Below are 22,920 nucleotides of genomic sequence, written 5' to 3'. Positions count from 1 at the left end.
TGAAGCAAGTTCTCAGTCTACCCCTTGACTATCATGACTGCTTGGTTTAGACCGCACTGTCTATACTTCACAGGATCACACAAGGTCTGGCCGTCTGAAATCTTGACTACCCGGATGATGTGCTCCTGCATTCCCACATAGGCGCGCATGCATGGGTGGTGTCAATAGCCTATTACATCAGGGGATGTCGCCTCCTGTCCTGTCACATTTACGGGATGGGGCAAAGCCCCACCGCCCACCAACACAAATGTCTGGGTTGTGGGGTGGTCAACGGCCCCCAAACTATAGCAGCACAAACAAGGGCATGAGAGGGAAAGTTATCCCTGCTGCCTTCTCTCTCCAGAGCTTCTGCTTCCATCCCAAAGCTTTTGCCTTCCACCCTACTGCACGGCCGATGCCTCCTGCTAGGACCATGGCGGAGTGGACGAGGTCATCTGTCGATCGGGCTGAGTTTGACTAGTTGTGAGAGAGGGGGGTGATCCTGGAGGCTGCCGAGGAGCTCGGGTGGAGAGTCCTGGTGAGAAGCAAAGTGGAGCCTAGGCTAAAGGAAAATGAGGTTGTCTCTTTCATCCCTTTTGACCTTCTTGGGATCAGGCTGCCGACGCACCCCTTACTGAGATGGTTGCTCAACTACTATGGGCTACGCCTCCATGACTTAACCCTAGAGGGGTCCTCCACCTCTTGGTCTTCATCATGCTATACAAGGGCTTCCTGGAAATACATGTCCATTATGATCTATGGTGGTTTCTTTTTTGGGTCGTTCCATCAGCGTCCTCTTGGCACCGCCATTGTCTGATGGGGGCGCCTCGATCCAAGTTCATCCTAGATTGGAGAAGCGCTACTTGAGCCGTGACCACCACTATGTCATAGACCTAGATTAGGAGCATGGTGGCTCTACATCCCCAACAATGAGCGGCCACCGCTGCTGACTTTTTCTCACGACCGACTGTGTCCAGACACGCTGGAATTGTGGTCGACGCCGCCAACCCTCTTGGAACCGCAACATTTACGCTTATTGTTGGATGCGATTGAGGATCTGAAGGATCGATGACTGATGGCGCTGAGGGTGATCCATACCTTCTTTAGCCATCGGGTCCTCCCCTTGAAGATGAGGGGCCACACCCAGTGGGAGTTCCAGGGCGTGACGGACCCTACAATCAAGTTGAGCATCCCCATCCACTTAGAGGAGGTAGACGATCTGATGATGACAGCTATTGGAGTGTCCACGCAGGATCATGGTGATGGGGAGGCCTCAGATGCCTTCCATGTCGGCAATCCTCCTCCGACAGACGAACATCTCATCAGCGTGGTCTCTGACCCACCACCAGTTCCCCCTTCGAAGGTGGATCATCACTGTATCTTTGTTCATGTTATTTATCTTCATTTAAGTAGAATATGCAAGCAATGCTCACACTAGCCAGTATGTGTTCATGCTGTTTAATTTAATTAGTATTTGGAATGTGCCTACTTTCCCAATAGGTGAACGTGGGTGTGACAATGTCCCGAGCCTCATTGGCCCTAGAGCCTAGTTCTTTGTCCATGGTCAAGCGCAGAAAGCATCCTCGTGAGGCATCCACCGATGGGGACAGCCAGCCACGATTCCGTGCCATGTTGCGCCAGTCAGTTCGATATAAGTCATTTGCATTCTCAATCCGATCGCTCTCCCCCTTATCCTATATAAGCTTGAATTTGGCTTGCATTGTGCAGTGCTTTCTCCATGACTGTGCCATCTCTGATCGTGGGGCTTCCCTCCAGTGTTGTCAGAGAGTCATCCTGTCGCCGCCGAGCCTATGTGTCCCCACATAGCCCTCTAGTTTTGAAGTGGGTGAATCGTTAGAAGAGCACAAATACTCAGATGACGCAGACTACCATCAATTATTGAAGGATTACCACAAGGTCCAAGCGTTGTTGTCATCATCTAGGCTAAACATCGAGATGCTACGCGGTGAGCTAGATGCCACGCGTGACGCACTTCAAGTTTCTGAGAATGAGACCTCCTAGGGGCGAGCCAACTGTGCGATGGTCATGGAGCAGCCCCATAACATGATGAACCTTCTTATGGAACTGAGGACGTGGGTCTAGACCCTATAGCTATGCGCGTAAGCCGCCTATGATGTGGCCTTTCCCATGGAAATAATGGACAATCCGGTCAACGCAGAGGAGTGCCTTCGAGCTCTGCCAGTCCGCCTTCAAGCTGTGGTGACCAAAGCTATTCATCAGGGGGCTACCATGATGTTGACTACTGCCTAGATTCATAATGGCATAGTGGTGAACGTCCAAGTGGCGGAGCAGGGTTTTCTGCCGGGATCGAAGGACGATGACATCGCCGATCTGGTCGAGAGTTCGAGCCAGCCACCAATGCCATCTTAGCGAAGGTGGACATGGAGATGATCCTACATGCCAGCCTCAACCCTATCTGTGGGATGTATTAGTAGTATTAGTAATCATGAATAGGTTTGATCTGTGGGACGCCTTTGTAAATATGTGAACTCTTATTTGCGTGTTGGTGTTAACTTTTGTTGAACTTTGCATTAGGTGGGTTAAATTCTATTGAGCATGGTGTAGCTCAGGTCCTTTGGTCTTTTTATCGCTGGTTTGTAAACCCTATTGATTACTTTTTGCTATAGATTTCTTTCTAGTTGTCTTTGATCTTATCTATAATATGCTAAACATTCATGAGTGCCTTTGATCTCTGTTGAGGCCAACTCGTGTCTTTGATAAAATTTATTGACCTTAAAACAACAATGGAGCAAGGAGTTCATCTAAACAAGTCTCACCTCAATCGAATGCAAAACGGAGGAGCCATAACTGCTGACTTTTACTGCGAACGCAAGAAAGTCCGACCGCTGAGTATTTGATCTCGTAGGACAGAATAAAGTGTCATATGGAGTAGCAATTAGTCTGCCCCTTGGTAGCTGTGACTGCTTGGATTGGAGTGAAATAAGTACAGAAAATACCTATCACAACCGCACCAAGGCATTTAGGTGTCAAGCGTGTCATGGTGGTAAAAAGCTCTTTCTCTCGATTCACTTCTTGTGTCCAACTTTCCTACCGCATTGGCTTCACTCTCATCCCCTTCCCTCATCCGATAGCATTGCATCAATCACCTACCTTTTGGCTCCCCCTTCCCTCACCCATTTGCATTTTCCCAACCTTCTCGCTCACAACTTTTCCCGCGACCACGTCCCTCTATGATATTAGATGAAATGATGTTTACTTATTTCTTGTAAACCGTATGTTCGCCTGATAGTTCGAGCAGCATAAATTTGAATGGGTCGAACATGTAACTCTTGTACTCAGCTATGAGTAGAACTTTTGCCTGATCAGTTGTGCTATAAACAGGAGCTGCATCGTTTGTGGATCCTTGCATGAAGTAGTATGGTATTGGATTCCTGCAACGGCAGCTTCAAACATAGCCGAGGGTGCGCAGATGATCAGAACCTATGAAACCACGTAGCCATCTCTAGCTAGTTGCTGCCCCTCGGCTATCGTGAGCCTATGACTGATTGGAATGGACTACACTATATACTTTACTAGATGACAGAAGGTCCGACCATCTAAAATATTCACTACTCGGATAGTACTAGTAATGATGAACGTCATGCGGTCATGTCAAAAGCCTGTTCCAGCCTTGGTGTCCCTATGTGTACAAAGTATGGCCTCACTTCCTCCTTGCATTGCCAAAATCCCTAGCCTTGCATTGCCTTGCAAAGTCCCCTCCACCGCCTCTCCATCGGTTCCCAAGAAGGCCGTCCCCATGAAGCGCTCCAGATCCTCCTCGAGGAACCATGGTCGGGCTCTGGTCCATGCCTCCTCCAATGCGCTGGCACACCTCGCTTCAATGCCTGTTCGTACCCTTCTTGACTGCTGGTACCCATCGCGCTCTTGCACGCCATCTCCTAGGTTGTCATTTGTCTCCCAGTCACCCACGACGATGTTGACGCCACCGGCACCGGTGGTTTGCTCGCCATAGCTGCTCCCGGTGTGGTCCACCTCGCCATCGTTGCAGGCACCATTGCGGTCCCGCACGTCGTCCCCTAGGTTGGCATTGGTCTCCCCGTCACCCACAATGACAACGTTGACATCACTAGCACCGGTGGTTCGCTCGCCACCACCGCTCCCTGTGCGGTCCACCTCGCCATCATCAGTGGCACCATCATGGTCGAGCTCGCCATTGTTGGATCTGTTCCCGGTGCCCCAAGGCAGGAGTGGGTCTCCTGCAATTTCATGGTCCCACTCGCCATCCGCCGAGGACATGTCCGAGGGCTCTATAGAGGTGGCCCCATCGTGGTCTAGCTCGCCTTCGTCGGATCGGCTCTCGGTGCCCCACGGCGAGAGCGGGTGAAGTGATCCTCCGGTTCGATGTGGCGGAAAGGTTTACTGGTTTCAACCTAGGCAGGTTTACCTTGCAGGAGTTGGATTTTGATCATGCCTGTTGGTACCCTTGTTGCATGACTTGCTTAGAGCTGTGGATGGCACCGCTCATTGAATTAATTAGTAGTATCAAGTCATGTAAACATTTGTGGTTCGGACAAGTATGCTACCTGGTGCTCATTATTGCTATGAAGTCATGTTAATCATCTATAGTTAGAACTAGTATGTTTATGTAGTAGTTGTATGACTAGTGTGGCACGTTCTCCTCTTATTATGGTCGGTGAAGTCATGGTTATGTAGTCTAAACTTGTATCATTGTTGTACTCCACATATATATGAAGTATGGTTTGATGTTATGTTATCTTTCTAGTAGCACTGTTCTCCTCTTATTATTCGTGTAGCCATGCCTAGCTCTACAAAACCAACCTAGGAATAGGTGCATAATCTTTTATGCTAGCAAAGCATAGTCTGTCCATGTTGTATTAGACGAGGCCAGACCATATATTAGGTGTCTGGTTAGCTCTTTTATCTTAGACAAGCAAAATCAACAACCAAAGGACAGTCTGCCCCCACGTTTTGCCATAGGCTGGACATGCAAAAAATGGTGCAGAAGTGGAAGGGCAACAAGATGAGTTAGGCGATGGTTTGAACTTAGTTAATTGTGGTATGTATAACCTATAATTGGCAGTGCGCTAGTTTATTCTATGTTTATTTAGTGTTTATATCAATTTGTTTATTTTGTCACAATGACGTTCACTGTTCAAAGAAAGCCATTACCTTTGTGCCCTCATCAAAAGCACATTCCAAAATACATGAAAAGCACTCAAAAATAATTAAAACCACCATTATATTGATTCCTAATTCCTAATATTTATCTGGGTACATGAGGCTATTCAAAATAGACCAAAAGTGCACTACAATGCACCTGCCATTATACTACTACTAGTTAGCATTAGACCTACTACTACTATACTAATTAACGAAACCTACTGATCGACACCGCTGCCCCCGCTATCATCATTGTGAGCACCCTTCTCATCGTCCTACTCCAATGAGGAGTCATCCTCATCCTCCACGATCATGCTGGGGGATGGAGGGTTGAGCCTGCGCTTCTTGTTGCGCAGCATGGGGCCGAACCCTAGTAGAGTGGTCTCAGTGATGTTGTCCACCTCCTCTACCGGTGCCTCCTCCTGCTTCTCCTCCTCCTCTGTCGCCTACGGCGCATCCTCCTCATCGTCGTCGGTGGGCTCCCCATCGGTTGATTCACCTCCTCACCGGCCTCATCTTCATAGTCTATGGAATACTTGCTGGATGACCAGTGCCCCATTGCTCGCTCTATGTGCTGCCGGTGAGTAGGGATCGAAGGAGGTGATGTGATGTGTACAGGTACGTATGTATGAGAGAATACCCTAGTCGGTGGTGCTCTCAACAGCCTACTAGTCATTTTAAAGTGGAGAGCAGAATGGTTGCTCTCTCATAGGACGCAACAATGGTTAAAGAGGAGAGCCGAACAGTTGCTCTCCCACAAGACACAGCGATGGAGGCTTCGTGGTTGGTTGGCATCCCCCGTTTCACGTTTTGACTCCTGGGATTGGAAACAGTGTACACTCAATGCACCCGGTTGCGAGTTCCCATGCCAGTTAGCAGAGGGTATTTAGAGAACTCCTACTGTAACCGCCGCTCGGCCGCCTCCCCTACCTCCCCTTCAATTAATGTATGTCGTCCCACTCTGCCTCTCCAGCCCTCCGGCTTGCCGTCGTCCACACGCCGTAGCTCCAACCAAGTCAGCAATCATGTCACTGACAGTGCTCCCTACCGATGTGCAAATTGAGATCACCGGCCACCTTATTGTGACCTCAGATCGGCCCATGGACAACCTCTGTAGCCTACTGGTGACCTGCTCGTCCATGCGTCGCATCTGCGGTGACCCCACCATTGGTCAGCGTCTGGCACTAGATCGAGTCAGACACGGGAGGACGGGAACCGACCCCATCAACTACTATGCCCTCCTTGCTAGCCTAACCCAAGTTAGCAACCCAGAGGCTTACTTCCTCACCGGGATACAAACAGTATTCAAGGAAAACTACAGCTCGCAGCCATGCCACGATGATCTCACCCGCACCACCGATGGCGAGCACAATCTAACGGCCTATTTGGTCCCATATTGCTCTATAGGCACAATGGTGGTGCTGGCGACAAGGACACTATGAGGCGGTGCATGAGACGGGTTTGAGGGCGAAGCAAGAATCCGGGCGGTGGCGCGGCCAAACGAGTAGGTGGCTAATCAACAAGGGGGCGTGCTATGTCACGCCTCGGCCATCAAGGTGATCTACAATACGTGGGGACGGTTGTCGCTGCCGCCGCGGTGCAGTTGCGGTGATCTTCCTTGCGCAGGCGCGACGCTTGCGGCGATGCAGACGGATGGGAAGGAAGGGTTGTATTGCAGCGAGGGACTATAGGCTTCGTCAAGAAATCCATTTTTTTGAATGGGAATTTGAATAAGAGACTAGTCCTTTCACTCTCTAAATGTAGTGTATTCTGGCATTTGAAATTTGTCCTCAAATATAGTGTATTCTACAGCTTTTGATTTCCTGTTGCTTTGCTTTTTGTTGTTTTTCAATTATATTTGTTTCCTTATTCAACGAAAGTACTAGTACGAAATAGGTTTCCCTGTATAACATGAGATGTGTTCATCCCGGTTAGATTTACAATGCTCGGACTTTCTTGCATGTGTAGTAAAATTTGAATAGCTATGTGGCCTCTTCGTTTGGCATTAGATCTATGTGAGACTATATTGGATGAATTCCATATGCAAGTTTACCGTACTACAGATCAGAAAGAGAACCAGGAAGAAACCTACAGGCGAAACCAACAAACAGAAGCTACAAATCGGCTACCAAATGACCCCTGGATCAGTAGTAGTAGTAGCCATGAGTGGCTTTGATCTGCGATGAACCCAACTCGTCTTATTTCATGGCTACTTCAGTCTATAACTCGTTAGTCTTTAGCCTTCAGTCTACCCCTCGACTGTTGTGACTGCTTGTGTGCTCCTGCATTCCCGTGCAGACACGCGCGCGTGGGTGGCATCAGTAGCCTATTGCAGTAGGGACACTCGCATTGACATGATGTGGCCAAGCCACAACGCCAAACCACGCAAACGTCTCATTGCTCCTTGGTCATGGGGTGGTACTTTGTATTAGGTGGGTTGAACTGTGTTGAGCATGATGTAGCTCAGGTCATTTGGTTTCTGTTTGTTTTTTTGTTGCCTTGGTGTCTTTGTCAATCTTTGTTGAACATGCTAGAACCTCACAGCGAGGAGCAAGTCTCACCTCAGTCTAATGCAGAGCTGAGTAGCCACTGGTGTTGAAATGTTATTGCACACGTAAGAAAGTCTGACCTCTGTACATTTGGTCATGTCTGACAGATTCCTCCATAGTTTTTTCCTCATTTGGACGCGTCTGACACGTAAGAACCTCCCAACTCCCAACATAAAGAAGATACATCAAATCCAACATGACATAACATAAAATGCAACATGATAGAACAAGGGAACATAGGACTAAAGTTTAACAACAAAGATCCTAGGCTATTTGGTTTTGGTGACTAAAAGAGACTAAAGCAGTTAAAAAAGACCAAAACATCCATATTAATTGCCAAGGATCTTTACTGATGCCATAGTATTGAGGGGCAGGGGTGTATTTTTTGGACCTCTACATGTCTGTGTTTATTTTTATTCAACTTTGTATTAGGTGGGTTAAACTCTATTGAGCATGGTGTACATCAGGTCCTTTGGTCATTTGGTAGCCGGTTTCTAGCCCCTGTTGGTTGGTTTTGCCTGCAGGTTTCTTTCTGGTTCTCTTTCTGATCTGTAGTATGGTAAACATGCATAACAAAATTCATTCGATCAAGTCTCGCGTCGATCTAATGCCTAAAGGAGGAGTTACATAGCTACTCAAATTTTACTGCACACGCAAGAAAGTCTGAGCATAATAAATCTGACCGGGCCGAACACATCTCACGTTATACAGGAAAACATGTTTCGTATGAGTACTTTTGTTGAATCCGTAAAGGAAACAAATAAAATTGAAACAAAACAACAAAACATTAAAAGCTACAGAATACACTATATTTCAGGAGCTCAAACTACTTCAGCAGTACTTTTCAGCGAACGTATAGTGTTTTCCTCTCACAACAAATCAGCATAAGCATCATCATAAGCCAAATTTCAGCGAAATGAGGCCATGTTCGTTTTGTTGAAATTTGGTTTATGCTGACGCTTATGCTGATTTGTTGTGAGAGGAAAACACTATTCATTTACTGAAAAGTACTGCTGAAGCCAGAATACAATATATTTCAGGACGAAGGGAGTAATTCACTCTCGCATATAAAGAGTGAACTACTAGTTTCTTATTCCAAGTTCCCATGTGAACAACTCAAATTCACGGCGAAACCTACAATCCTCGCTACAATACATAGCCCTTCCTTCCCATCCATCTGCATTTCCATAAGTGCCACCTACGCATGGAACATCACCACGCACCTGTGCTAGCGACGGCGATGACAACTTTCCCCAGGCCTACCTCATTTCGCAGATCACCTCGGTGGTCACCTCGTGGCGGCACAACACACACCCCTTGTTGCGTAGCCACCTACTCATTGGTTTGCTGCCCTCGCCCATGATTCTTCCTCGCCCTCGACCCGTCTCATATACCGCCTCGCAGTGTCGTCGTCATGGGTATCACCATTGTGCCTATAGTGCAATATGGTGACCAATCCATGGCGCGGGCAAGATCATCACGGCATGGCTGGGGCCTATGGGTTTATTTGAATACCATTGGTATCCCGGTGAGGAAGCAAGCCTATGGGTTACCGAGGTGGGTCAGGCTAGAAAAGAGGGCATAGTAGTTGCCGACATCGTCCCACCCCAGCCCCCATCTACACTGCTCTAGTGCCACACGCTAACCGATGGCAGGGTTGCCATAGATGCAGCGCATGGACAAGCAGGTCGCTCGTAGGCTATGGAGGTCATCCATGGGCCGCTCCGAGGTCACAGTGAGGTGGCCGGCTATGGGGGTATGGCCCCTAAGACATGGGCCGCACCATCAGAGGTGGCTCAGCCCACAAGATCAAGGCGTGCACGGCGCTGCTCGGCGTGCACCGCAAGACATTGTATAGTACCAAATAGGATACTTTACTTGTAACCCTGTCTCTCCAGACTATATAAGGAGAGGCAGGGGTCCCCTAGCGGATAGGCTACATCAAGCTTCTTGGTCGTCCAGATCAATACAATACACCAAAGACATAGGACGTAGGGTATTACGTCGATCAGACAGCCCGAACCTGTCTAAATCGCTGTCTCTGCGCCTTGTGTCACCATCTGGTTCCTGATTACGCGCATCCCCACTGACAAATCTACCATCGCGGGATACCCCTCGGTGGATTGCCGAGCATATTCTGTCGACAGTTGGCGTGCCAGGTAGGGCTGTGCGCGCTAATCCATGGCGGGCCAGATGGGATCTCAAGATCGACGCCGCTCGTGGCAACCTGACTTCCTACGGCAGCGTCCTTCAGCAACCTGACGTCATTCGAGATCACAGCAACGACAACTTTCCAGCAGCCTGCAACAGGACTTCACGTCTCTAGCAAACCAGATCCGATCTCGGAACCACCTCTGAGGTCGCCTTCACCAACAACTCACCGCCCGCCAGGTGCTCGCCGTCAATGCCGACCAGATAACGCTATACGTCGCCGACCAGATGCTCCTTCCAAAGCTAAGTCACGCTTTAATATTCTTCTAAATATTCTCTGATCTTCGTATATCGCCATAATGTTTTTCCGAACTGTTTTCTCCATATTTGCTCTCCAAATGATTTTCTGAACCCTCAAACAGTCACGTTGATGCTCGGACGCCTTCATAGACGGCCCTGTCTCCGGCTCCTCCCTACATGTGCTACGGGCTCCGCGCTCTGTGTTATGGGTGGTCGGCAGCGGCTCCTTGGTCACGCCTGTTCCTCCTACACGTGCACGGGCTCCGCGCTCGATGTTATGGACTATGGGCTAGCTAGGGCTGGAGACTCAGCTACACACTAACTGTTCGGGCGGTTTATATTAAACATAAATATATTTTTACGCCAACTGATCGGCGAACTGCATACGCCGTTTCATCACCATTGCTGTTTTTTCTCCAGAGTTTATTTATTTGTGCGTCATGTACTACCCGTTCTACATGTTTGCATTGCAGGATCATCGTCCAGGTGATTGGATCACCTAGTGCTCGGGCTTCTCCACTGATCAACTGGTCGGACCGCTCGGTTCATGGACTCCATCGCCGACCAGTTGATCGGACTATTCGTCGGTTGCTTCTACTCAATGCTCACTTCGCCACCGACTAGTTGACCAGACTGTTCGCCGCTCGTTCTTCATCGCCAACTACGTCGGTTACTCCTCAGCGCTCGGATTCTTCATGCTCGAGGACTAAGTGGGCACACTTCACCGCACGGGCGTCGTCAGCTACGTCGGTGCTCGGACCTCGCCGCCTATGCCAGGGACTCCTCGTTCCTCGGTGCTTAGACATCGCCGCCTACGCCGGGGACTCCTCACTCCTCGGTGCTCGGTCATCGCCAGCGATGCCGGGGACTCCTCGCTCCCAGGTGCTCACTTCACCGCATGGACGTCGTCGGCTATGTCGGTGCTCGGACCTCGCCGCCTATGCTAGGGACTCCTCATTTCTCGGTGCTCGGACATCGCCGCCTACACCAGGGACTCCTCACTTCTCAGTGCTCGGTCATCGCCAATGACGTTGGGGACTCCTCGCTCCTCGGTGCTCGGTCATCGCCAGCGACGCTGGGGACTCCTCGCTCCTCGGTGCTCGGTCATCGCCAGCGAAGCTGGGGACTCCCCGCTCCTCGGTGCTCAGACATCGCCAGTGACGCCGGGGACTCCTCGCTCCTCGGTGCTCGGTCATCGCCAGCAACGCCGGGGACTCCTCGCTCCTCGGTGCTCGGTCATCGCTAGCAACGCCAGGGACTCCTCGCTCCTCGGTGCTCGGTCATCACCAGCGACGCTTTGGACTCCTCGCTCCTCAATGCTCGATCATCACCAGCGACACCAGGGACTCCTCGCCCCTCGATGCTCGGTCATTGCCAGCGATGCTGGGGACTCCTTGCTCCTCGGTGCTCGGACATCGCCAATGATGCCTGGGACTCCTCGCTCCTCGGTGCTCGGTCATCGCTAGCGATGCAGGGGACTCCTCGCTCCTCGGTGCTCGGTCATCACCAGCGACTCTTTGGACTCCTCGCTCCTTGATGCTCGGTCATCACCAGCGATGCCAGGGACTCCTCGCTCCTCAGTGCTCGGTCATTGCCAGCGACGCTGGGGACTCCTCGCTCCTCGGTGCTCGGACATTGCCAGCGACGCCGGGGACTCCTCGCTCCTCGGTGCTCGGTCATCGGCAGCGACGCCGGGGACTCCTCGCTCCTCGGTGCTCGGTCATCGCCAGCGATGCCGGGGACTCCTCGCTCCTCGGTGCTCGGTCATCGCCAGCGACGCCGTGGACTCCTCGCTCCTCGATGCTCGGTCATCGCCAGCGACGCCGGGGACTCCTCGCTCCTCGATGCTCGGTCATCACCAGCGATGCCATGGACTCCTCGCTCCTCGATGCTCGGTCATCGCCAGCGACACCAGGGACTCCTCGCTCCTCGGTGCTCGGTCATCGCCAGCGACGCTGGGGACTCCTCGCTCCTCGGTGCTCAGACATCGCCAGCGACACCGGGGACTCCTCGCTCCTCGATGCTCGGGAATCGCCCGCGACACCAGGGACTCCTCGCTCCTCGGTGCTTGGTCATCGCCAGTGACTTTGGGGAATCCTCACTCCTCGGTGCTCGGATCTCACCGCCTATGCCGGGTACTCCTCGCTCCTTGGTGCTCGGTCATCACCAGCGATGCCAGGGACTCCTTGCTCCTCGGTGCTCGGACATCACCACCTATGCCGGGGACTCCTCGCTCCTCGGTGCTCGGTCATCGCCAGCGATGCCGGGGATTCCTCGCTCCTTGGTGCTCGGTCATCGCCAGCGATGCCGGGGACTCCTCGCTCCTCGGTGCTCGGTCATCGCCAGCGACATCGGGAACTCCACGCTCCTCGGTGCTCGGACATCGCCAGCGACGCTGGGGACTCCTCGCTCCTCGGTGCTCGGTCATCACCAGCGATGCCGGGGACTCCTCGCTTCTCGATGCTCGGCCATCGCCAGCGATGCCGGGGACTCCTCGCTCCTCGGTGCTCGGTCATCGCCAGTGATGCCGAGGACTCTTCGCTCCTCGGTGCTCGGTCATCGCTAGCGACATTGGGGACTCCACGCTCCTCGGTGCTCGGAGATCGCCAGCGACACCGGGGACTCCTCGCTCCTCGGTGCTCGGTCATCGCCAGCGACACCGAGGACTCCTCGCTCCTCGGTGCTCGGTCATCGCCAGCGACGCCGGGGGAATCTCTTGCTGCTCGGATCTTGCTACGTCTTGTCGGTGTGCTATCAAGCTACTCCATGCTGTTCGGATCAGGGTGCTGATCTTGGGCAGTACATCTGGGGTCTTGATACGCGCATGTCAGACGACGTCGGCAAGCTTTTAGACTTTTTTGACCCTGCTACAAGATTCATTCTTCATCTTCCAGCAGGCTCGGGGACTAAGTGGGCACACTTCACCTTGCGGTGAATGTGCTTGTTCTCATCTTGAGGCTATGCCCAGGGACTGGTTGATTGCTCGGCTGGTCTTCTACTTTCTGACCCTGGCACCACGTGACTACATCACCTACTGTCAGGCTCGGGGACTAGCTGTGGGGGTATGGCCCCCAAGACATGGGCCGCACCATCAGAGGTGGCCCGGCCCACAAGATCAAGGCGTGCACGGCGCTGCTCGGCGTGCACCGCAAGACATTGTATAGTACCAAATAGGATACTTTACTTGTAACCCTGTCTCTCCAGACTATATAAGGAGAGGCAGGGGTCCCCTAGCGGATAGGCTACATCAAGCTACTTGGTCGTCCAGATCAATATAATACACCAAAGACACAGGACATAGGGTATTACGTCGATTAGATGGCCCTAACCTGTCTAAATCGCTGTCTCTGCTCCTTGTGTCACCATCTGGTTCCTGATTACGTGCATCCCCACCGACAAATCTACCATCGTAGGATAGCCCTCGGTGGACTACCGAGCATATTCTATCAACACCGGCGATCTCAATGTCTAGCTCATCAGGGAGCGCTAGCAAACGCGACATGGGGGTGCCACCTCACCTCCATGATTGCCGGCGTCGATGACATGGATGGAGCTACGCTGTGTGGACGGCGGCGAGACAAAGCGCTGGAGAGGTGGCGTGGCACGATTGACTTACGCTGATTGAGGAGGAGGCTGGGGAGGCGGCCAAGCGGGGGTTACAGTAGGAGTTTTAGATACCCTCTACGAACTGGCATGGGAATTCCAACAACGACATGGTTTAGATTACCGGATGCGCGGGTGACCGAGCGGACAAGACGGTTAGATTACCGGGAAATGCGGAGTTTTCTGGTTCTCTTTATGATCTTCATGTTTCTTTCTGTTCATATTTTTTTACTACGCACGTAAGAAAGTCCACCCACTGTACATTTCATCTCGTAGGATAGTATATAGTGCAAATTGAGTGCATTTGTTCATACTGCCTCCGAGCCGGTTTGTTAAGTGCACGGGATGAAATTTTAGATACCAAGGAATGGAGGAAGACTGTGAAATTGCATTAATTAAAAATATCATGTCTAAGCCTCTATTGGAGCCGTCTCCCTGGCTTACATGCATGTATGCATGCAGCCTTTAATTGGAATGAACTAGAGACGACCTCGGCTTCCATCAGGAGTTAATTGTATCCTTGTTTCCAGGATATGCCTAATAATGCGGACTTTTTCTAAAAACCCACGGGCGCCTAATAAAGCAGTAGCATCAACCACAGCCTAGGGAGTGCAATCAAAACCTATGAAACCATGTAGCCATCTCTAGCTAGCTACTGCCCCTCGACTACTACGAGCCTACGACTACTTGGATTAGAGTGCACTGTATACTTCACCGGATGACAGATGGTCCGACCTTCTAAAATATTCACTACTCGAATACAAGTAATGATGAACCTCGTGCGGTCATGTTAGAAGCCTATTCCTGCCCTGGCGTCCCTATGTGGACAATGCCTGGACTCACTCCTATTGTATAGCTATCTCTAGCTAGCTGACTGCCTTACTACCCCTCGACTGTTGTGAGTCCTCTTCACAGCCGCACCAGGCTTTCAAGTATCAAGCGTGTCATGGTGGTCAAAAGCTCTTCTTCTAAGATGCACTTCTTGTGTCCAACTTTCCTGTGCATTCACTTCACTCTTGGCAACCACGCAAGTTCTATATGGGAGGAGCGCCCCCTTCCCTCAAAGATTCTAAATTTTATTTGTTTCTTTAGGAATTCAATGAATGTATTCGTGCGAAACAAGTTTCCTTGTATAACGTGAGATGTGTCCGGCCCGGTCAGATTTACGATGCTCAGACTTTCTTGCGTGTGCTATAAAATTTGAATAGCTATGTGGCTCCTACGTTAGGCATTACATCGATGTGAGACTTGATCAGATGAATTCTGTTATGCATGTTTACCATTACTATAGATCAGAAAGAGAACCAGAAAGAAACATGCAGGCAAAACCAACCAACAACGGCTAGAAACTGGCTACCAAATGACCAAATGACATGATCTACACCATGCTCAACAGAGTTTAACCCACCTAATTAATACAAAGTTCAACAATATAGTAAACATAGATATACAAATAAGACTTCACAAATCAAAACCTCTATACATTTGAACGCATCCAACATAAAATGCAAGGGAAGATACATTAGGAAGAGTAACAACATAAGGAAAGAGTAACAACATGTACTCCCTCCGTACTCCCAACATAAGGTAGATACATCAAATGCAACGTGAGATACATCAAACGGAACTTTATTTACTCATCTACTCATCGTCGGTATCACTATCCTTGTCCTTGTCCTCCTCATTAGTATCAATGTCGTCATCGTCCTTGTCAATGGCGATGCGGTTGGTCACCTAGTTAGCATCGGCACAAACCAGGTTGCGCCAGTGCTTCTTGGTGTTGTGGGCGGTGTAGATTCCCTATGTCGCGACGCTAGTGTCGAAGCCATCTATCCGGCTCTGGTAGCAGACGAGGATGTACTCCACATTGTCTACGCGATTCTTGTTCAGGTAAGCTGGTAGTTCTTCCAGGACATCAACGAGTTGATGAAAAATGAAGACATAATTGTTATCCTTTCCTCTCGAGGTGGGTTGAGGGTGCCTAGATCGGTGTTCTGTAGCACATGCCTAATCTTCAAGAAAGCCTTACTCATGATGCCAACGTCCCAATCATCTCGATCTCCAAAGGGATCCACCGGAGCTTCATCTTGATTCACCACGGGCACGGTGTCATCCTCCTTCACCACAGGCATGGTGTCATCCTCCGTCACCACGGGCACAATGTCCTCCTCCTCCCGTGCATGCTTCGTAGAAGGCTCACCCTTCACCATGGCGGTGGCTAAGAGTGAAGTAGGTTTGGAGAAGGCAACTGCATGTTCCTGACGATTTTAGATCTATAGTGGGAATGGGAGGGCTCGGGGAAGGAAGGAAAATGAGAGGAGTTGCGAAAGAGATCGTGATGGTTAATATATCACTACTACAAAGGAGCCATTGGTGTTTTTTAGTTTTTGGGAACAAAGAGGAGCCATTGGTGTTGAAATGTTGCTACACACGCAAGAAAGTCTGACCTCTGTAGGTTTGAACATGTCTGACACACTACACAGACCTTAGCTTACATTACAAATAAGTTAAAATTGCTGCATAATATTGATAACATCCATCCAAGAGAAAATTAACATGTCCATAGACAATCAAACAACATTGATCCATTTAAACATATCATGATAGAGAGATACATCATGGAACTTTATTTACTCCTCTGCTAATGACTCCAACTCCGAGAACAAGGGAACATAGGGAAGATAGTAAGGTCTACCATTGATTTGTGGTAGGATGCCACATTTCAAAAATTGACTGTAACATGTAGGGATGACATGAACTTTTTCTGCTATCCATGTTATATGCAAGGATGTCATTTTCCACCCCCAACCCCAACAAAGATAAGCAAATTCCATTCTGGGTGAACTGTTGAGTAGTACTCATTAACATTGTAGTACGAGTAATAACTAAATTCAATGTTAGTCTGTGCAAACACCTTCAGATAGTATACTTCAATGTCTATTTATTAGTACCATAGTCTTCAAGGATCTAGATTGAAAGTTTGGACATATTGTGACCATGAACAGTACATACGCACAAGTGATCCAGAGCTTGATGGATGGAGGGTGAAGAACCACGTGGGCAAGGAATTTTTCACCATGTCTCTCCCTCCATATCCACAGCAAGTATCTAAGGGTAAATCCCCGAGTACCCCATAATGTGCAAACAACCGTTAAGATACACAGTTTTTGATGATCTCATTTCTTCTAATCTATCAATTGTCACACAAGTATTTGGTCCCCATTTAAATTTCATATAGATCCATGCTGTAGTTTTAGATGAGTAGATGTCCACACCCTTACACTCATCATCCTACTCCTTTTCTATATATTCAATCACATGGAAGTGTGAGGAGGCTGTCAGATCGAACCCCAATAGAGCCTCACCAACAGAATGGATGCTAGGCGGCAGTTTCTTGAACTCCTTGGTTGCTAGATTGTAGACGCCATATTAGTATGATCCATCAGCCCCTTGGCACCAGTATAGGATGAGGCCGTTGAAGATATCTAAGATAGCTACATTAGCCAAGGTGGAGGGCAAGAAGGACAAAGAGGGGTGTTCACCGGTGACTCTGGTGTAGCATCGATGGCCTTGGTCGATGTTGTAGAAGAACCCGGCTAGAGTCATGGGCAGCACCTTATGGTTGTTGTAGTCCAAGATGAGGTGATTATAGGACCGACAGACACACTTGCAGTAGAACATGGAGTGGGTGGGGAGGCGGTGGAGAATCTCGACAACAGCATCATCCGTGAGGCTGGCCAGTGCGTTCCTCTTGTTGGGGGCCTCCTCCATTTTGTCTATGTGCTTGGTCAGTAATGAGATCACTAAAGAGGAAAATAATCCAACAAAGATCCATTAGTGAAGTTCACAACTCATACCAAAGTGCAACTTTAACAACCATTAATAATTTTCATGGTACGATCTCAAACAAATTTAGAGTAGCACCACATAGATATATATAACTCAAACTAGAGTAGCGGTTAATGGAGCTGTAACCATTACAATTCTATCTAAATCAAGTCTATCCATCACACTTACAATCAGTACACGAGCTCAGAGCTTCTTCCATAGGAGATAGACAAAGATTAAGAGGACGACAATTACAACAGTTTTGAAGGCAGAAGCAATGGGCATGTTTGTTTGCCTAGACAGATAGGTATAATCAAGCAAGCACTTCACAATTAACAGGCCTAGTTGCACACAGGCATTTACAGTAACAACACTAAACATATGCATAGACAATCTAACAACATTGATATATTTAAACATGTCATGACAAGGAGATACATCATGGAACTTTATTTACTCCTTTGCTAATGACTCCAACTCTGAGAACAAGGGAACATAGGAAAGATAGTAAGGTCTACAGATGTTTTGTGGCAGGACATCCCATTTAGAAAACACACTGTAATGTGTAGGGATGACATGAACTTTTCTGCTATCCATGTTATATGCGACGATGTCATTTTTGTCCCCAACCCCAACAAAGAAAAGCAAATTCCATTCTGGGTGAACCGTTGTGTAGTACTGATCAACATCCAAGTAACCAAAATTAATGTTAGTCTCCAAAAGAATGTACAGAATGCCAAAAGTATGCTTCAATGTCCATTTACATGTAGTACCATAGTCTTCAAGGATCCAGATGTTAAGCTTGGGGTAATCACAACCACGAACAGTGCATACACACAAGTGATCCTAAACTTGATGGATGGAAAATGCAGAACCACACGGGCAAGGAAATTTCTTCCATGTCTCTCCCTCTATATCCACAACAATTATCTGCTAATAGCCCCACCAGTACCCCATAATGTGCAGACAACCGTTAAGATACACAGTTTCTGATGTTCTCCTATCTGATCTCTCAATTGTCATAGAAGCACTCCTGCCCCATTTGGATTTCTTACGGATCCATGCTGTAGTTTTAGATGAGTAGATGTTCACACCCCTACACCAATCAAACTGCTCCTGTATATATTCAATCACATGGAAGTGCGAGGAGGCTTTCGGATCGAACCCCAATCGAGCCCCGCCAATAGAATGGATGCTAGGTGATGAGGACATGACACCCATGCATATGACCATGTTTGGCACATGGTATGGAGGGGTAGGAGGCCAGCAAGGGTGTCCAAGTCAAAAAGGAGGTTCGAGGCTAATTCGGTTCAAGTCCCCGAGGTGGAGGCCCAAAGCAACTCAAGTTCGAGTCTGCCTCGGCCTTCAGGACCAGTCTGCCTTAAACTAGTCACCCCGGACGCATACGAACTCCGTTTTCGACGATCCACATATGGTTGGAAAGCTAATTTGATAAGTAAGCCAATCCAAGTGGTTTCACGTCAAAATACCTTCGGAATCAATGGGAATTGTTGAAACAAGTCAGCATCCAAAATCTGCCAGGGTGCTGCGACACCGTCTTTTGGTCCGTTGGACTGTGTACGTGTTTGGGCCCATTAGGGTGCGCGTCCAGGGGGAGTGACGCCCAAGACTCTATAAATAGCAGCTGTCGCTCTCTTTAGGGTTTGGGTTTTGTTTAGTTCTTGATTTCCTTGTGAAACAGACATCGTTTTACTGCAACTATGCCGCCAAGGCTGCTTGCTATGAACCAGGGCCCTAGTTCTTGATCTTGTTCGCCTATGGCGATTAGTCCTTTCGAATACAGACTTGAACTCCTTCTCATGTTCATAAGCCTCGTATTTATTTGCAATTTCAGATTGCGTTCATCCCGTTCTTTCTTGTGTTCTCGATTCACTTGCAGGAAAGCCTTCTCGGCGAGGTCAATCACGTTCGCGTGGTTGATAACCAACGGAGCAGTGGTGTAACGGTTGCGGGGGTCCGAATTAGTCTTGGTTCAAAGCCTAGATCGTGAATGCTGAGTCTCCACCAATCGACGCCATACCTTTCAGAAGATCAGGCCTAGTCTACATCACTAGGTGGTAGTTCCTTGAACTCCTTGGTTGCCAGATTGCAGACGACATAGTAGTATGATCTATCAGCCCCTCGGCACCAGCATAGGATGAGGTCGTTGTAGATATCTGAGATAGCTACATTGGCCAAGGTGAAGGGCAAGAAGGACAAGGAGGGGTGTTCACTGGTGACTCTAGTGTAGCATCGATAGCCCCAGTCGGTGTTGTAGAAGAAGCCTGCCAGAGTCCGAGGCAGCACCTTATGGTTGTTGTAGTCCTTGATGAGGTGGTTCCAGGAGCGACAGACACATTTGTAGCAGAACAAGGAGCGGGCAGGGAGGCGGCGGAGGATTTTGACAACAGTATCGTCCGTGAGGCTAGCCAGTGTGTTTCTCTTATTGGGGGCCTCCTCCATTTCATCTGTGTGTAGTAGGATGAGAGCTTGCTCAGTAATGAGATCACAAGAGGAAAATAATCCAACAAAGATCTAACAGTGAAGTCCACAACTCATACCAAAGTCCAACAGTGAAGTTAATGGAGTTATAACCATTACAATTCCAGCTAAATCAAGTATATCCATCACACTTACAATCAATACATGAGCTCAGAGCTTAGGAGGCAAACAAAAGTTAAGAGGACGATAATTACAACAGTTTTGAAGGCAAAAGCAATGGGCTTGTTTGTTTGCCTAGACAGGTAGGTATAATCAAGCAAGCACTTGACAATTAATAGGCCTAATTGCACATAGGCATTTACGGTAACAAAACTAAACATATGTAGAAAACCAATACATCATCAGAAAACCAACCAGTGCCACCTCCTAGTTCTTTTCATCATCATATCATTGGCCCAACCAGATCTCCAACGCTAGAATGTTTCTTGTATACCTCATGTTCAAGCAAAGACCAAAATAGTGAAGCGAATAGGAAAAGGCGAGAAAGGATACCTACGGATTGGATCTATCACCTCTGCCGTGGCACACAACGGGCATGGACGCCAATGCCACCACGCTCCACTGGCAAGCCCCATCACCTAGCCTCCAAAAGGACGTCGGAGCCACCACAGCACATAGGGGATCCTCCACCGCCGCAACTAGTCTAATGGGCACAGATTTATTTCCACTTGAAGGGAAAATATCCAATATAGGTCAACCTATAGGGCATCCACATAGAGAATATAATATTATAAAGACTCCAAAGATATGCTAATACAACAAGGCATCTAGCGCAATGGTAAAGACCGTGCATTCCTTCCTCCAGGTCCTAGGTTTGATTACCAGGCATTGAGTTTTTTTTAATTTATTTGACCCTGGTGGCACAAAAGGTACAAGTGACACGCAAGACCCTGGGTCCCACAGGTCAGATGGAGATGGAGAAAAGTCCTAGAGGTACACGTGACATGTGAGCCATCGGGTCCCACAGGTCGGATGGTACCATAGGTACATGTGACACGCAAGCCGTCGGGTCCCATAGGTCAGATGGAGATAGAGAACGGTCCCACAGGTACACATGACATGTAAGCCGTCGGATCCCATAGGTCGGATGCTGAAGGGTCCTACAAGTACAGTTGGACAGAGAAAGGACTGAGCAAAAACTTTTATGACGAACTGCAAGCGTCACGGATGAGTAACTGTACTGTAGGTCCCACACGTCGGATGGAGATGGGTCCCATAGGTACACGTCGTATGGAGAAAGGAGACTTTTATGATGAATTGCAAGCATCACGGATGAGTAACTCCCAGGTGCCATAGGTACATGTCAGAGGGAGAAAGTACCATGTGGAGATCTAGGACGAAGTCGTTCGTTACAGATTGAATATTGTTTGTCACAGATGGGTAATTAGTTCAATGACGAATCCCTGTTCGTCACAGTATTAAAGGAGACTATCACAGATGATTCGCGCGAGTGATCTATGATGAAACCCTGCGCTCTTCTATGACGTTTTTTATGATGATGCCTGATTTTGCCATAAAAAGGAGTGTTACAGGATCATCACCACTAATCTACAATGAAACGGAAATATTTGTCATAAAAAGTGATCTTCTATGATGGTTTTGGATCCATCATTAAGATTTTTGTCATAGAAGTGGAGATTTCTAGTAGTGATAGTTAGCCTGAAAGCTGTAAAACATTGTGGAATCACATTTTGTTGCAGCAAGCCTACCTTTTGATAGGAAACTTTTCTTCTGGAAAAGCATGAATTCTGCTACAACAATTGTTGGGGTTACAACAATCTTAGCCATTTGATAGAAACCTACACTGAATAGCAAAAATACTGAGAATACATGAAGGCAATACTACAAAATTTATGTAAGCACACATCACTTAACTTTCAAATGGAATCTAGCTAGTTTACCTGTTAGGTTTCAAACTCACATTGGCTAGCCCAGTGGATAGGGACATTACAACACCCAAAGCAAATATAGATGAGAAAGGAGTGGATTTCGATGCAGGGGCAACCGGTAACAAGGATAATGTCTTAAGGGTGGCCATTAGAACAAATGCAACTACGTAATGAATTAATGAGAGTGCAATTGGGAACTTAAATCCAACACTCCCCATCACCTGCAAGACAATAGATCACACATAAAAGGAAAAAGTCTATTTTTGGCCCTCCAACTATGGCTGTAGTTTTTTTCTAGCCCTCTAACTCAAAAACCAGACACGCGCAGTCTCTTAACTCTCAAAACCAGTTAAAATTGGCCCGCACGCCCATTCGACCGTGGTTTTCACCCAGTCAACCCGCCATGACTGTGGTTTTGGCCCAGTCTCCATGTCTAGCAGACCAACCCCGAACCCCAAACCCTCCTCTCACTCTCATTCCTTTCTCAACCCTGAACCCTAACTGCCGACGGCGGCGTCAGTGACGGCGATGGCGGAGGGTGCTGGTGCGAGTACGGCGCAGGTGCTCCAATGGTGAGGGTGCCAGGGGTGCAAATCGACATTAGATGCGGGGCTAGGTGGTTCTCGTGCTGCGTCAAGGGCGAGGTTGTTGTTCTTTAGTTTGAATCGAAGCCTTTTTTTATGGAATGGAAGTTCCTTTTTAGGGATTAGGTGGTTGAAGTTGTTTTTACCATTAGTCGACGTGGTATATGATTAGTTTAGGACTTTTGTTTGTTTAAGCAGACTTCGTGTGTTGTGTAACTGTGTAATTGTGTTATGTAGTTGCAAGTGTGATATTAATTATCTTCCTGTTGCATGTAATGTAGGACATTTTATGCGCCATGGACCCTCTGGATACTCTTCCTATTCGGTTTCATTATGGAGGACAATTCTTGAGAAGAGAAAATAATGTGTATT

At 48.5% G+C, this 22,920-nt stretch overlaps 1 pseudogene; it reads right to left on the bottom strand.

The window, feature by feature from the left end:
• Positions 1-22,182, bottom strand: part of LOC136452776 (nucleotide-sugar uncharacterized transporter 2-like) — a 28,087-nt pseudogene extending 5,905 nt beyond the window's left edge.
• Positions 22,183-22,920: the final 738 nt, after the last annotated feature.

The sequence above is a fragment of the Miscanthus floridulus genome, chromosome 5, assembly GCF_019320115.1.
Source record: "Miscanthus floridulus cultivar M001 chromosome 5, ASM1932011v1, whole genome shotgun sequence".
Taxonomy (NCBI): Eukaryota; Viridiplantae; Streptophyta; class Magnoliopsida; order Poales; family Poaceae; genus Miscanthus; species Miscanthus floridulus.
This window is presented reverse-complemented; position numbering and strand designations above follow the sequence as displayed.